Raw genomic sequence first — 13,526 nt, 5'->3', positions numbered from 1 at the left:
CCATCAGGAATTATATAATTTGCAGACTCCAGCCTAGGAAAGCAGTCTACTAATCCAGCTCACCAGTTATCAGTATTTGTATACCCAAGGACTGGCAACAAGGCCAGGGAATAAGTTCCCCTCCACCAGTACACTTGAATAATAATTTGAAGAGGAGCAACACCACTGTTTGCATTTCTGCTTCAAATAGGGGATGGAGACAATTCACTGCGCTTGTATCTACTACAATATGAAAGGGAAAAAAATAATTTCTTCAGAAATTAGTTTTAGATCTGCTTTTTAATTTGAAATTTCCTTTTAGGCCAAGAAGTTCAAACACCTGTAAACTGAATATATACATTGTTTATGGAAATGATGTATTATAAATGGAAGAATTATATTAATGAGAACTGCCAAAGGCCAAAACAGCCAACCACGAATTCTCAAATTCTATTTCAGTCGAAGTCCACGGGGGATTCTTACCTCACACCCAGATCTCTAGGAATGCTAAAAAGCAGTAGAACATCAACTCACAGACACCTTAGAGTTATCTGAAAGAAGTTAGTTGGATGATCCCTGTTCTATTCTACAAAGGCCAAAAGAGTCCACAAACATGTGGACTAAGTAAGCAAGGCCACCACCTCAGGACATTTTTCAAAATTAACCATCATGCTTCTGAAGTAGAGTGAATCTCATTCTACCCATAGATGTATTGAGCTCCTACTCAAATTCTAGGCAGAAACTATACTATCAAAGACCCCTTAATCCATTTTATAGCCCACAATTTTCCCTCTTTTCATCCCTTTCTCACAGACTTCAGCCTGAGATTCCTTTTTGCTTAGATTATATAAATGGTAGGAATTACTATACAATTAAATCCCTTTGTATATCCTCTAGTCACAAAATTATTCAGGATCTGGTCACAAGACTATTAGATCAACCTTCCTTTACCAAAAAATCCACCACATACAATTCATGATTTCAACAGTGTCTCTATATATTTTGTTGGAGGAATAACAAAAGTATGAAAAACCTATTTCTGCTTTGTAACACAAATAAATAAAGTTCATTGAGTTTTACAGCAGACTTGAAACTATTACTAGTGGCTGAATTATTAAGATTTGGGAACTGCAAGGGTCCCTTAAAATTTAGGGATTATATCTTATTTATCTCTATGACATCACTGCACCTAGAACACAATTAGTTCTCTTTAAATATTTGTTGACATGAACAGCTGAAACTAACCTCTTTATATATCATTATTTTCAAAAAATACCATAACTTAAGATGACTGTATTACTGAACAGAAAGAATGACACTTTTAATAAATTCCATGGATGCAGGGGAGGTGTGGGAATGGTTTCACAATACAGTTCATGCTTCTATGAGAGTCTAATGCTGTGGCTTATGGGACAGGAGGTGGAGCTCAGGTGGTAATGTTCACTTGCCCTCTGCTCACCTCCTACTGTGCAGTCCAGTTACTAATATGCCACAAACTGGCAGTCCATTGCCCAGGGGTTGGTGACTCCTGAAACAGAAATTATGAGGGGCTGGAAAAAGAGGGAACGGAAAGTTACTGTTTAACGATTATATAGTTTTTGTTTGGGATGATTAAAAATGTTCAAGTCTAGAGAAAACTATTTTAAAATTCATGTGGAACAAAAATAAAAATAAAAAAAATAAAAGCCCAAATACCCAAGGCAATCCTAAGCAAAAATAACAAAGCTGGAGGCATCACACTACCCAACTTCAAACTATACTACAGGGCTACAGTAACCAAAACAGCATAGTACTGGTACAAGAAAAGACACATAGACCTATGGGACAGAAAAGAGAATGAAGAAATAAGACCACACACCTACAACTATCTCATCTTCAACAAACCTGACAAAAACAAGCAAAGGGGAAAGGATTCCCTATTTAATAAATGGTGCTGGGAGAACTGGCTAGCCATATGCAAAAAATTGAAACTGGACCCTTTCCTGACACCATATACAAAAACCAACTCAAGATGGATTAAAGACTTACATGTAAAACCCAAAACTGTAAAAACTCTAGAAGAAAACCTAGGCAATACCATTCAGGATATAAGCATGGGCAAAGATTTCATGACAAAGATGCCAAAAGTAATTGCAACAAAAGCAAAAATTGAAAAATGAGATCTCATTAAACTAAAGAGCTTCTGCACAGAAAAAAAAAATTAACAGAGTTAACAGACAGCTTACAGAATGAAAGAAAATGTTTGCGAACTACATCTGACAAAGGTCTAATATCCAGCATCTATAAGGAACTTAAACAAATTTACAAGAAAAAAAGCAAACAGCCTCATTAAAAGGTGGGGTGAACAGACACTTCTCAAAAGAAGACACATGTGACCAACAATCATATGAAAAAAAGCTGAGTGTCACTGATCATTAGAGAAATGCAAATCAAAATCACAGTGATATACCATCTCACACCAGTCAGAATGGCTTTTATTAAAAAGTCAAAAAATAACATGCTGGTGAGGCTGTGGTGAAAAAAAAGAACACTTTTACACTGTTGGTGGGAGTGTAAATTAGTTCAACTATTGTGAAAGACAGTGTGCTGATTCCTCAAATACCTAGAGACAGAAATACCATTCAACCAGGCAATCCCATTACTGGGTAAATACCCAAATGAACATAAGTGTTCTACCATAAAGACACATGCACGCGTATGTTCATTGCAGCACTATTCACAACAGCAAAGACATGGAATCAACCTAAATGCCCATCAATGGTTGGCTGGATAAAGAAAATGTGGTATATAAGCACTATAGAATATTATGCAGCCATAGAAAAGAATAAGAGCATGTCTTTTGCAGAAACATGGATAGAGCTGGAGGCCATTATCCTTAGAAAAGTAACGCAGCAACAGAAAACCAAATCCTGCATGTTCTCACATATAACTGGGAGCTAAATGATGAGAATACATGGACACACAGGGGGAACAATGCACACTGGGCCTACTGTAAGGCAGAGGGTGGGAGGAAGAAGAGGATCAGGAAAAATAACTAACGGATACTAGGCTTAATACCTGGGTGATTAAATAATCTGTACAACAAGCCCCCATGACACACATTTACCTATGTAACAAACCTGCACATCCTGCACATGTACCCCTGAGCTTAAAATAAATTTTTTTTAAAAGCTCAGCAAATAGATAGTGGTGGTGGTTGTATAATTGTGAATGTACTTGAATTATACACTTAAAAATGGCTAAAATGGCATGGTGGCATTTGCCTGTACTCCCAGCTACAGGGAAGGCTGTGTGGCAGGAGGATCATTTGAGGCTAGCCTGGGAAACATAGCAAAACCCTTCAAAAATTGTTAAAACGGTAAGTTTTAGTTGCATATATTTTACCACAATAAAAAAGGCATAGTGACTACTAAATATTAAAATAATACCTCACAAAGTGCTGCGTAACAATTCACTCTACAAGTGTGAAGACTCTAAGGTGTACATACTGTATAAATTACCTATCTTATTTACCCCAAAAGAAACAAATACTAATCAGTTAGTGAGCAAATAGGTAAAATAGCTGAATATTAAAAATAAAGATGGACTACAATTTCCTTATCAGTAGCCTTACCACTTTACAAAGTAGTTTGAGAGCACTGTGTGTTTTATTCTTACTTACAAGTAAACTGAATAAGAATGGGTAAAAAATATGTTGTCCTAACAGAATTTGAAATAGCTATAGAATAATGACTGCTAAAGATTGCTAATTTGATAATTGAACAAATATTTTTAAAGGTCATTAGATTCATTCTGTAACAAGTCACATGTGAGTATTAAAATCTACATTATTTGAAGACAAAAATATAAAGAATATGGTCGAAACAGACAAGTTAGAACTCTAAGTCCTCCAAAGGGTTAAAATAAGCTGTAGTCTTTGACCAATCACCCTCTAGAACCATGTCTTCATAAATTTGATTCATTTATAGAGTGTTTTTGATGATAGGCAATTCTTTGTTGAAAGTTAAGTGCTCTTTTATATGAATAAATAAAAAAGGCTTTGGTTTGAACTAATACATTATTTTGACAAATGTTTATTGGAACCCCAGTTATGGGTTCATAAATCAGAGTTCTTTGTGGTCCATCAGGTGAGCCCAGCAATGCCACCAGATGTCATGGCAAATACCAATAGGGTAATTAAAACAAGTCCATGGAATGCAGTCCCTCTCCTACACAATGACAGTAGTCAAAACAAGAAGAAATAGCTTATTATCTTTAATTTAACCTACTGAAAATACTTCTGCAAGATGTCATAACCATACCTTCAAAGAAAAAAAAATTTGTTTTCTATTTACTATTGTATGACAATGACAAAGTCAAGCATGATGCATGATCTGTCAGACAGATTTTTTCCAAACCTATCTCACAATAAAAAGGAGGAAAATCATCTGCATGCAGTAACTAAACTATAGCCTTAGAAAAATTATTCCTCTTTTTTTCTTCCTTTCCTTCCTTTCTCTCTACCCGCTTTTCAAAATAGCTCTTATTTCCTGAAAAGTGAGTCCTATTAATAATACCTAATGTACCTGGCCCAATGTACATCCAGTTGCATATTGCATGGGCCTGAATTGTTTTTAAAAAATTCCATAATTAAAAGCTTGCATTCTTTTCTATCAAATAGAAAACATTTGTCAAGAAAATTCTAGCAAAACACCAAACCCATTTATGACTAAAAACTGGAACGACTTTTTACTCTGGAGACTTTTGAAAGAGTCTGTACAGTCCTGGTACTACCAGCCATGAAAAGGAAGGGGAACAAGGCTTTTAATTAAAATAGTAATTTGCATAATATAGCTTATGGTAGGAAATTTTCTTGAAGGATCCCTGTCTGTCGGAATGATAGGTAGACCTCTGCATAATTCATCCTAAACAGTCACAAGTAACACAGCCAGCACATTAGAGATTGCCTCTAAACCGACCAGGCACCTCCATTTAAAGGGCCAGTATGGTAAGGTCATATAAGGAGAGTTTTGCTATTACTCTATAACTTCACTGCCCATGCCTGCTGGCTTCACTATTGATGATAACATATATAGACAGTGAGTGACAATTTAAAATGCTAGCTATTGAACTACTCTAATCTTAAACCAAAGAAATTATGTCATCAAGACTGACTTAAAAGAGCAATGTCTAAATACAGCTGTTATTTGTGAACGACAAAAATGTTGCCATTATATCATAGGACAATGTTTAGGAAGAACTGAACCGGGACCTGGATCTTCCAGAGCATCTCTGATTCCACATTATCTGGGTAATTCCATATTTTTTAAAAAGTTCTTATTAAATGGGTGCCTAAACTATAAAGACAGCTAATTTGCAAGAAAGAACTGGGGAATAAGACAGCAGGAATGAGCCCTGTCAACATCAAAACAAATATTATACATTGACCTCAGAAACTTTTCTGTCCAAAGAACCACAATTTGATGAGATTAGTGTATAGAGAAATTTATATTCCAAGGCATTATTATAAACAATAGAGCAATAGTCCGGCAACTATTGGAGTTTAACAGCTAAGTGTGGTCAGGGAAAGAGTGAGAGAGAGCCCTACCGGTGCTGCTGTCATCCCAAGCTAATTGTGGGCATACTCAAAGCTGTGTCTCCCTAAGGAACAACATCAGAGGCTTAACAACGTAGGGGTGAGGGACATATAGCAGAGAGAACAAGGGAGGGACTTCAATAATCTAGCCAATCACTAAACAAATAAATAAGAAAATAACAATAACCAGCCCCAGAGTAGTGCCCAGAGTAGCTATATTATCAAAAATAGTTACCAACAAAAAATGACGAGGCAAGCAAAGAAACAGGAAAGTAAGATCCATTCTCTGGGAGGTGGGAGAGCAAACAACATAAATTTCCTGTCAAGACAACCAGATGTCAGATTTAACAGAAAAATAGTTCAAAGTAGCCATTACAGAAATAAAGGAAAGCGGCCGGGCACGGTGGCTCACACCTGTAATCCCAGCACTTTGGGAGGCTGAGGTTGGCGGATTACCTGAGGTGAGGAGTTTGAGACCAGCCTGGGCAACATGGAGAAATCCTGTCTCTACTAAAAATACAAAAATTAGTCAGGCATGGTGGCATGCGCCTATAGTCCCAGCTACTTGAGGAGGCTGGGGCAGGAGAATCACTTGAACCCAGAGGCAGAAGTTGCAGTGAGCCAAGATCATGGCACCACACGCCAGCCTGGGTGACAGAGCAAGAGTCCATCATAAATAAATAAATAAACAAATAAAAGCATGATTAAAGAAGTAAAGAAAGATATATTGACAATATTATACCAAATAGAGAATACCAATAAATATAAATTTTTTTAAAAAAAGGAACCAAATCAAAATTCTGGAATTGAAAAGTGTAATGACTGAAATAATGTATTTACTAGAAGGTCTCAACAGGATGTTTGAACTGAAAGAAAAAGGAACTCGTAAACTGGAAGATAAATTGACAGAGATTATGAAAGTAAAGGAACAGAGAGAAAAAAAATGATAAGGAAAAAATAAACAGGCCCTCACAGAAATATGGGACACCATTAAATGTACCAACATGCACATAAAGGGACTATCAGAAGGAGATGAGAAATGAGAAAATTCATAACCAAATGAGATTTCACCAAGAATTCGAAGTTAAACATCCAAAACTCAAATAATGTAGTATGTCACATAAGTAAGCTAAGAAACAAAAATCACATGACTGTCTCAATAGACACAGAAAAAGAATTTGAAAAAAAATCTACACCCTTTCATGATAAAAACATTGAACAAATAGGAATAAGAGGAAATTTCCTCAACCTAATAAAGAGCATCTATAAATATCCACAGTTAACATCATACTTAGTGGTGCAAGACTGGATGGTTCCCCTTAAGATAAGCCACAAGACAAGGATGTCAACCCTCATCACTTCTATTTGACATTGTACTGATGTTCTAGACACGGCATTAAAAAAGGAAAAGAAATAAAAGGTATACAAATTGGAAGAGGAGGCAAATGATCTCTATTTGCAGATGACATGATCTTATATGCAGAAATCTTAAAGTAGCCCAAAAAACTATCGGAGCTAGTGAATAAGTTCAGCAAGACTTCAAGATTAATATACAAAAATCAATAGTATCTCTATACATTTGCAATAAGCAATCCAAAAATGAAATTAAGAAAACAATTCTATTCAGAGTAGCCTCAAAAAGGATGTAACACTTAAGAATAAATTTAATAGAAGTACAAAACTTATACTCTGAAATCTATAAAAACATTGTTGAAAGAAATAAAACGTCTAAATAAATGGAAAAGACATTTTATGTTCACGGACCAAAATATTCAACACTGCTTAAATGGCAATATTCCCCAAACTGATCCATAGATTCAATGCAAACCCTATCAGAATCCTAGCTAATTTCTATGCAGGAAGTGACTGATTCTAAAATTCATATGAAATTGCAAGGGACTCTGAACAATTAAAATAATGCAGAAAATTAATAAAGAAACTGAGGAATCACACATTCCAATTTCAAAACTTAGTATAAAGCAACAGTAATCAAAATAGTATAGTACTGACAAAAGAATAGATATATACAGTACTCGAACAGAATTGAGACGCCAGAAATAAATCCATGTATCTATGGTCAACTGATATTCAATAAGGGTACCAAGACTAGTCAATGAATAAAGAATAGTCTTTTCAACAAATGGTACTGGAGTAATTGGATAGCCATAGGCAAAGGCATAAAGAATAAACACTTATCTCACACTCAAATCAACTCCAAATTGATCAAAGACCTAAATGTAAGGGCATATAATTATAAAAGTCTTAGAAGAAAACATAGGAGCAAATCTTTATGACCTTTTTTCATATGAAACCAAAATCTTGAGCAGCACATGAAAAAAAACTGATAAATTGGACTTTGCTATGGTTTGTCCCCACCAAAACTCATGTGGAGGCATGGTCCTCATTGGCTCATGTTGGGAGCTTTTGCCTTTAAGAGGTGATTAGGTCCTTAAGAGGGATTAATGCCTTTTAGAGGTAAATTCTCACTCTCACAGGACTGGATTAGTTATCATGAGAGTGAATTGTAAAGTGAGGTTGCCTCTCATGTTTGGTCTCTGCACATGCTCACTTCCCCTTCAACTTATCTGCCACATTATGATGCATCATTAGACCCTCACCAGAAGCCAGCCAGATGTGGCCACTCAATCTTGAACCATCCAGCCTCTAAAACTGTAAGATAAATAAACCTCTTTCCTTTATAAATTACCAAGACTCGGGTACTCAGATATAACAACAGAAAACAGATTAAAACAGACTTCATCAAAATTTTTAAATGTTGTGTTTTAAAGAAGCCAGTCACAAAAGACCACATCCTATATGATTCTATTCATATGAAAGTCCAAAATAGGGAAATCTATAGACAGAAGGCGGATTGTGGTTGCTTAGGACTGGAATCAGTGAGAGGGAAAATGGGGTGGAGGAGCAAGAGTTGTATTAATCATGGTTCTCCAAAGACAAAAAAATCAATGGGATGAATATATAGAGAGATTTGCTTCAAGGAATTGACTTACACAATTGTATTAGTCAGGGTTCTCCAAGAAAACAGAACCAATATGATATAAAGACAGATAAAGCCCATCTTTATTATGGGAATTGGTTCATGTGATTGTGGAAGCCGAGAAGTCCCACAATATTGTGTCTGCAAACTGGAAAATCAGGGAAGCTGGTGGCATAGCTCAGTCCAAGTTCAAAGGTGTGAGAACAAGGGAAATGGGTGTTATAATTTTTACTTCGAGACTATGGGGTGACAGAGCAGGTGTGGAGGTTTTGTTACAATTCTCAGAGTCCAAAGGCCAGAGAACTTGAAGTTCCGGTGCCCAAGGGCAGGAGAAGATAGATGTCTCAGCTCCAGAAGAAATGGCAAATCACCTTTCCTCTGCCTTTGTGTTCCATTCAGGCCCTCAAATGATCGTATGATACCTACACATATTGGGTGAGGGCACATCATCCTTACTTAGTCCACTGATTCAAATGTCAGTCTCTTCAAGAAGTATCCTCACAACCATACCCAGAAATAATGCTTTACAAAGTATCCAGGTATCCCTTTACCCAGTCAAGTTGATACCTAAAATTAACTATCACAGGCCAGGCACAGTGGCTCACACCTGTAATCCAAGAAATTTGGGAGGCTGAGTTGGGTAGATCACTTGAGGTCAGGAGTTCAAGACAGCCTGGCCAACATGGTGAAACCCCATCTCTACTAAAAGTAGAAAAATTAGTAGAAAATGGTGGCAGGTGCCTGTAATCCCAGCTACTTGGGAGGCTGAAGCAGGAGAATCCCTTAAACCCCCGGGAGGTGGAGGTTGCAGTGAGCTGAATTGTGCCACTGCACTCCAGCCTGGGTGACAGAGTGAGACTCCGTCTCAAAAATAATAATAACAATAACTATCACAATTATGGAGGCTGGCAAGCCCAAAATCAGCAGGGTGGGCCAGCAGGCTATACACAGCATGAGCCAATACTGCAGTTTAAGTCTGAAGGCCAGAATTCTCTCTTGCTTGAGGGAGATAAGTCATTTGTTCTATTCAGGTGTTCAACTGATTCGATGAGGCCCAACCACACTATGGAAGGCAATATGTTTTGCTCCAAGTCCATTCATTTAAATACTAATCTCATCCAAAAACATCTACACAGAAATATCCATAATAACATTTTTGACCACTTACCTGGGCACCATGACCCAGCCAAATAGACACATAAAATTAACCATCACAGAAAGGATAAAAGTAAGAGTTTATTTTTTTAGGTGATGAAAATGTTCTAAAGTTGATTGTGGTGATAGTTAGAGATTACAAAAGTTTAATGGTTTTAGTCTATTTTAATGACTAGGCTAAAAACCATTGTATTAAATACTTTAAACAGTTGAATTGTATTAATTATATATCAAGAAAGCTGTTTTCTAAAAGGAAGAGCAGACTCCAATGGCAATCTTCATATCCTTGGAGAATGAAAAAAAGTTATTTTACCTGCATTTTTTAAAAAAGCTGCACATCTACAGATACCAAGAAAACCTAAATTACTCCTCTGGAATGGTAACCAATCAGTTATTTAACAGGTATTTATTAAGACTTATCCCAGAACATTGCTGAATACATAGACAGCCCTCCAAAGCACATGCTGATGGATTGATGTATTGCTCCCATAGTGGAATCGGATGATTTTCCTAGGGAAAAAAATATACTCCATTCACTTCTCTAGGAGCTCAGAAAAAGTAACAGTATTCTGCTGCTATTAGTAACTCCTGGAAATTCCATGCAAAGTTCATTGAGCAACACAGAAATGCAATCCCTAATCTATATGAGCTCATATTCTAGTTAGCGAGACACACTACCAGACACAAAACAAAACTATAAATAAAACCATTGTTTAACCTTAAAGCAACCATAGCTAAAGGGGCTCTAGTCTAGAAAAAAATAAGAGAAATAATATTTATCAATAAATACTTCATGAAATCCTACCATGCACATAAGTGCATTCATGCAGACACAAACCATACACACACACGCATTTATACATACTTCCAAAGCCCAGAAAATAATTTGCAATTTAAGCCTTATTCCTGATCTAATCACTACTTGTATTTAACAGTCTCTGTAGATTATATTTTCTAAAGATCAGGAATAAATACAACACACAACAGTCTAATGAAAAACTAAGATGTTATACGCAAAAGGATTCAGCTTATTTGTTATATAGTCACAGTGACACCCTAGGGTGACTGGTCTGTCACCAGCCAGAAACCTCTGTGGCCAGTGATGCCTCTGCTTCAGGTTTGCTTGCACCTGCTGGGCTCATTCCACCCAAATGGCCTGGCAGGCTGCGCTCAACTCGCACTACTGGCCCGGATCTAATGCCTGCCAAGGGTGAGTCAGGCATTGAGTGGTAAGAGGTGTGTGAGTGAGCAAGCATGAGTCCAGCCACTGTGCACAGCCAGGCACGCCAGCTGTGGCAGGGGGGGCAGCTCCAGGCACTGGCATAGATGCTGGCTCCGTGTGAGGCTGTGACTGGACCAAATGTAACACAAATGGCTTCTGCTGCAGGCACCAACATCTAGATAAAGGAAATGTGGTGCACCTGAAAGCTTGGAGGCACGAGTAACCACAGAACTCCAAAGAGGGTGTTACAGTGTGTCACAGCCCTAGATTGGGGAGCCCTGAGGTCTGGACTCCCAGAAGGGCCACAGCTCTTCTCTCCTTCTCATCACCCACAATGTGGCAAGCATGGAGCATGTTTCAGCCCCGTTTGTATTACAGCTCTTTCAGTCCCACCATTCAGCAGGCCCCAAGTTTTTGTCCCACATTCAGGAAGAAGGAGATACACAAACAACTGGGGGGTGAGCAATGCAGAGAGGATCTTCATTGAGCAACAGAAAATCTCTCAGGAGACCTGAAGTGGGTCACTCCTTTGGGTAGCTCCTTTCTGTAGCCAGGTCATCCCGATGAATGTCCAGCTCTCAGCAGAGAGGAGACCCATGGTGGGTAGCTCCTTTCCATAGGCAGGTCATCCAGGTAAGTGTCCAGCTCTCAGCAGAGAGCAGAACTATGGTGGGTAGCTCCTTTATGCAGGCAGGTCATCCTGAAGAGTTGAGGAGACCTGAAGTAGGTAGCTCCTTCTCACAGCTTATTCCCAATGTCTGTTAGTCTGGCTGAGTCTGGGGTTTTTGTGGGCTCAGAAGGGAGGAAATGCATGCTGATTGGTCCACGGGCAGCCATGGAAAAAAGCACCATAAAGTTCTCATCTAGGCAGTGGATTCTACCCAGAACTCACAGCCTGGCCTCCAGGCTTCAAGCTGTCCCTGGTTAAATGGCGGGGCTTCACTGGGGACTTGCCCTTTTCCACCAGGAACCTGTCTGCCTCCTGCCACCATCGACATGCCATCCACAGTGCCCAGGCTCCTCATGCCAAGGGGTACCTGCAGGCCTGCACAGAGCCACCCTCAGCCCCTACCAGCCTCCCTCCAACGCTTGTCAGCACCCAAAGTCTAGAGGGAGCCAAGGTTGCAGGGGGCTGGCATGTTAGTGCCTCTCTGAGTGCTCACACACCCAGCCAGGTCACAATAGCACCCAGGCTTGGCTACAACTTTGCTCCACACCAGAGAAGGTGCCAGGAGTGGGGAGAGACAAGGAAGCAGGAGCGGGCACTTCCAAGCCTGTGGGGGGAAGGGGGCTTCCTGGGCCCCTGAGAGTGCAGGGATCCCCAGGTCTAGAGCTGCAGCTGGGAAGCTACAGCTGCACCCAGGAGCACAGGTCTCCTGCCCCACTGACTTAGTAGAGGGTAGGGCTCTCACCTGCTCCCGCCCCGACTGGCTCTGCAGAACAGGGCAGCCCCAGCCACACCTCCCCCGCTGCAGCCCACATCTTCACAGAGGCCATTCCAGATGGGCTGCTGCTGTCATTAATATAATTCTAAAATTTTTTATATAATTATTGCTATCTCGTACATGTGGAAGTAATTTTACGAAGATATAATAACAACATCAAAATCAAGTTCACTAATACTATCTTGGTGAAAGAATATCCCATAAAATTTTAGGGATAGTAACAGTCTACAAAACACCATCACATATAGTATTTCACTGATTTTTCACAACAGCCCTTGGAGACATCATTATTATTATTATTAAATATGTAATTCTTATTTTACATATGCAGAAACTGGGTCTTAAATGACTCATCATCCAAAAAATAATGTCAAGTCTAGGAATCAAACTCCAGTCTTTGGACTTTAAATAAAAATTTCTACATTGCAATTGAAAGTAATTGTTGCCTCAAGCCAAGAATTAAGACTACTCAGAAAGGTGTCTACGACTCTACCTATCTATCTTAATCTGTTTTCTGTTGATTATAACAGAATACCTGAAACTGGGTAATTTATAAAGAAACAAATGTATTTCTCACAGTTCAGGAGGCTGGGAAGTCTAAGGTCAAGGGGCCACATCTGGTGAGGCCCTTCTAGATGGTGGGAACTCTCTGTAGAGTCTCAAGGTCATACAGGCATCCCATAGGAAGGGTGCTGACTATGCTAGCTCAGGTCTCTCTTCTACTTCTTATAAAGTCACCAGTACCACTCCCATGATAACCCATTAACATATTAACCTATTAATCCACTAATCCATGAATGGATAAATCCATTCATGAGGCAGTGCCTTCATGACCCAATCCCCTGTGGAAAGCAGTTTGGAGATTTCTCAAAGAACTAAAAATAGAATTACCATTCAACCCAGCAATCCCATTACTGAGTACATATCCAAAGGAAAATAAGCCATTCTACCAAAAAGTCATCTGCACTCATGTTTATCTCAGCACTATTCACAATAACAAAGACATGGCCTCAACCCAGGTATTTATCAATGGTGGACTGACATGAAAAAATGCTCATCATCACTCGCCATCAGAGAAATGCAAATCAAAACCACAATGAGATACCATCTCACACCAGTTAGAATGGCAATCATTAAAAAATCAGGAAACAA

The sequence above is a fragment of the Piliocolobus tephrosceles genome, chromosome 7, assembly GCF_002776525.5.
Source record: "Piliocolobus tephrosceles isolate RC106 chromosome 7, ASM277652v3, whole genome shotgun sequence".
In the NCBI taxonomy this organism is placed as follows: Eukaryota; Metazoa; Chordata; class Mammalia; order Primates; family Cercopithecidae; genus Piliocolobus; species Piliocolobus tephrosceles.
Note: the sequence above shows the minus strand (reverse complement) of the source record.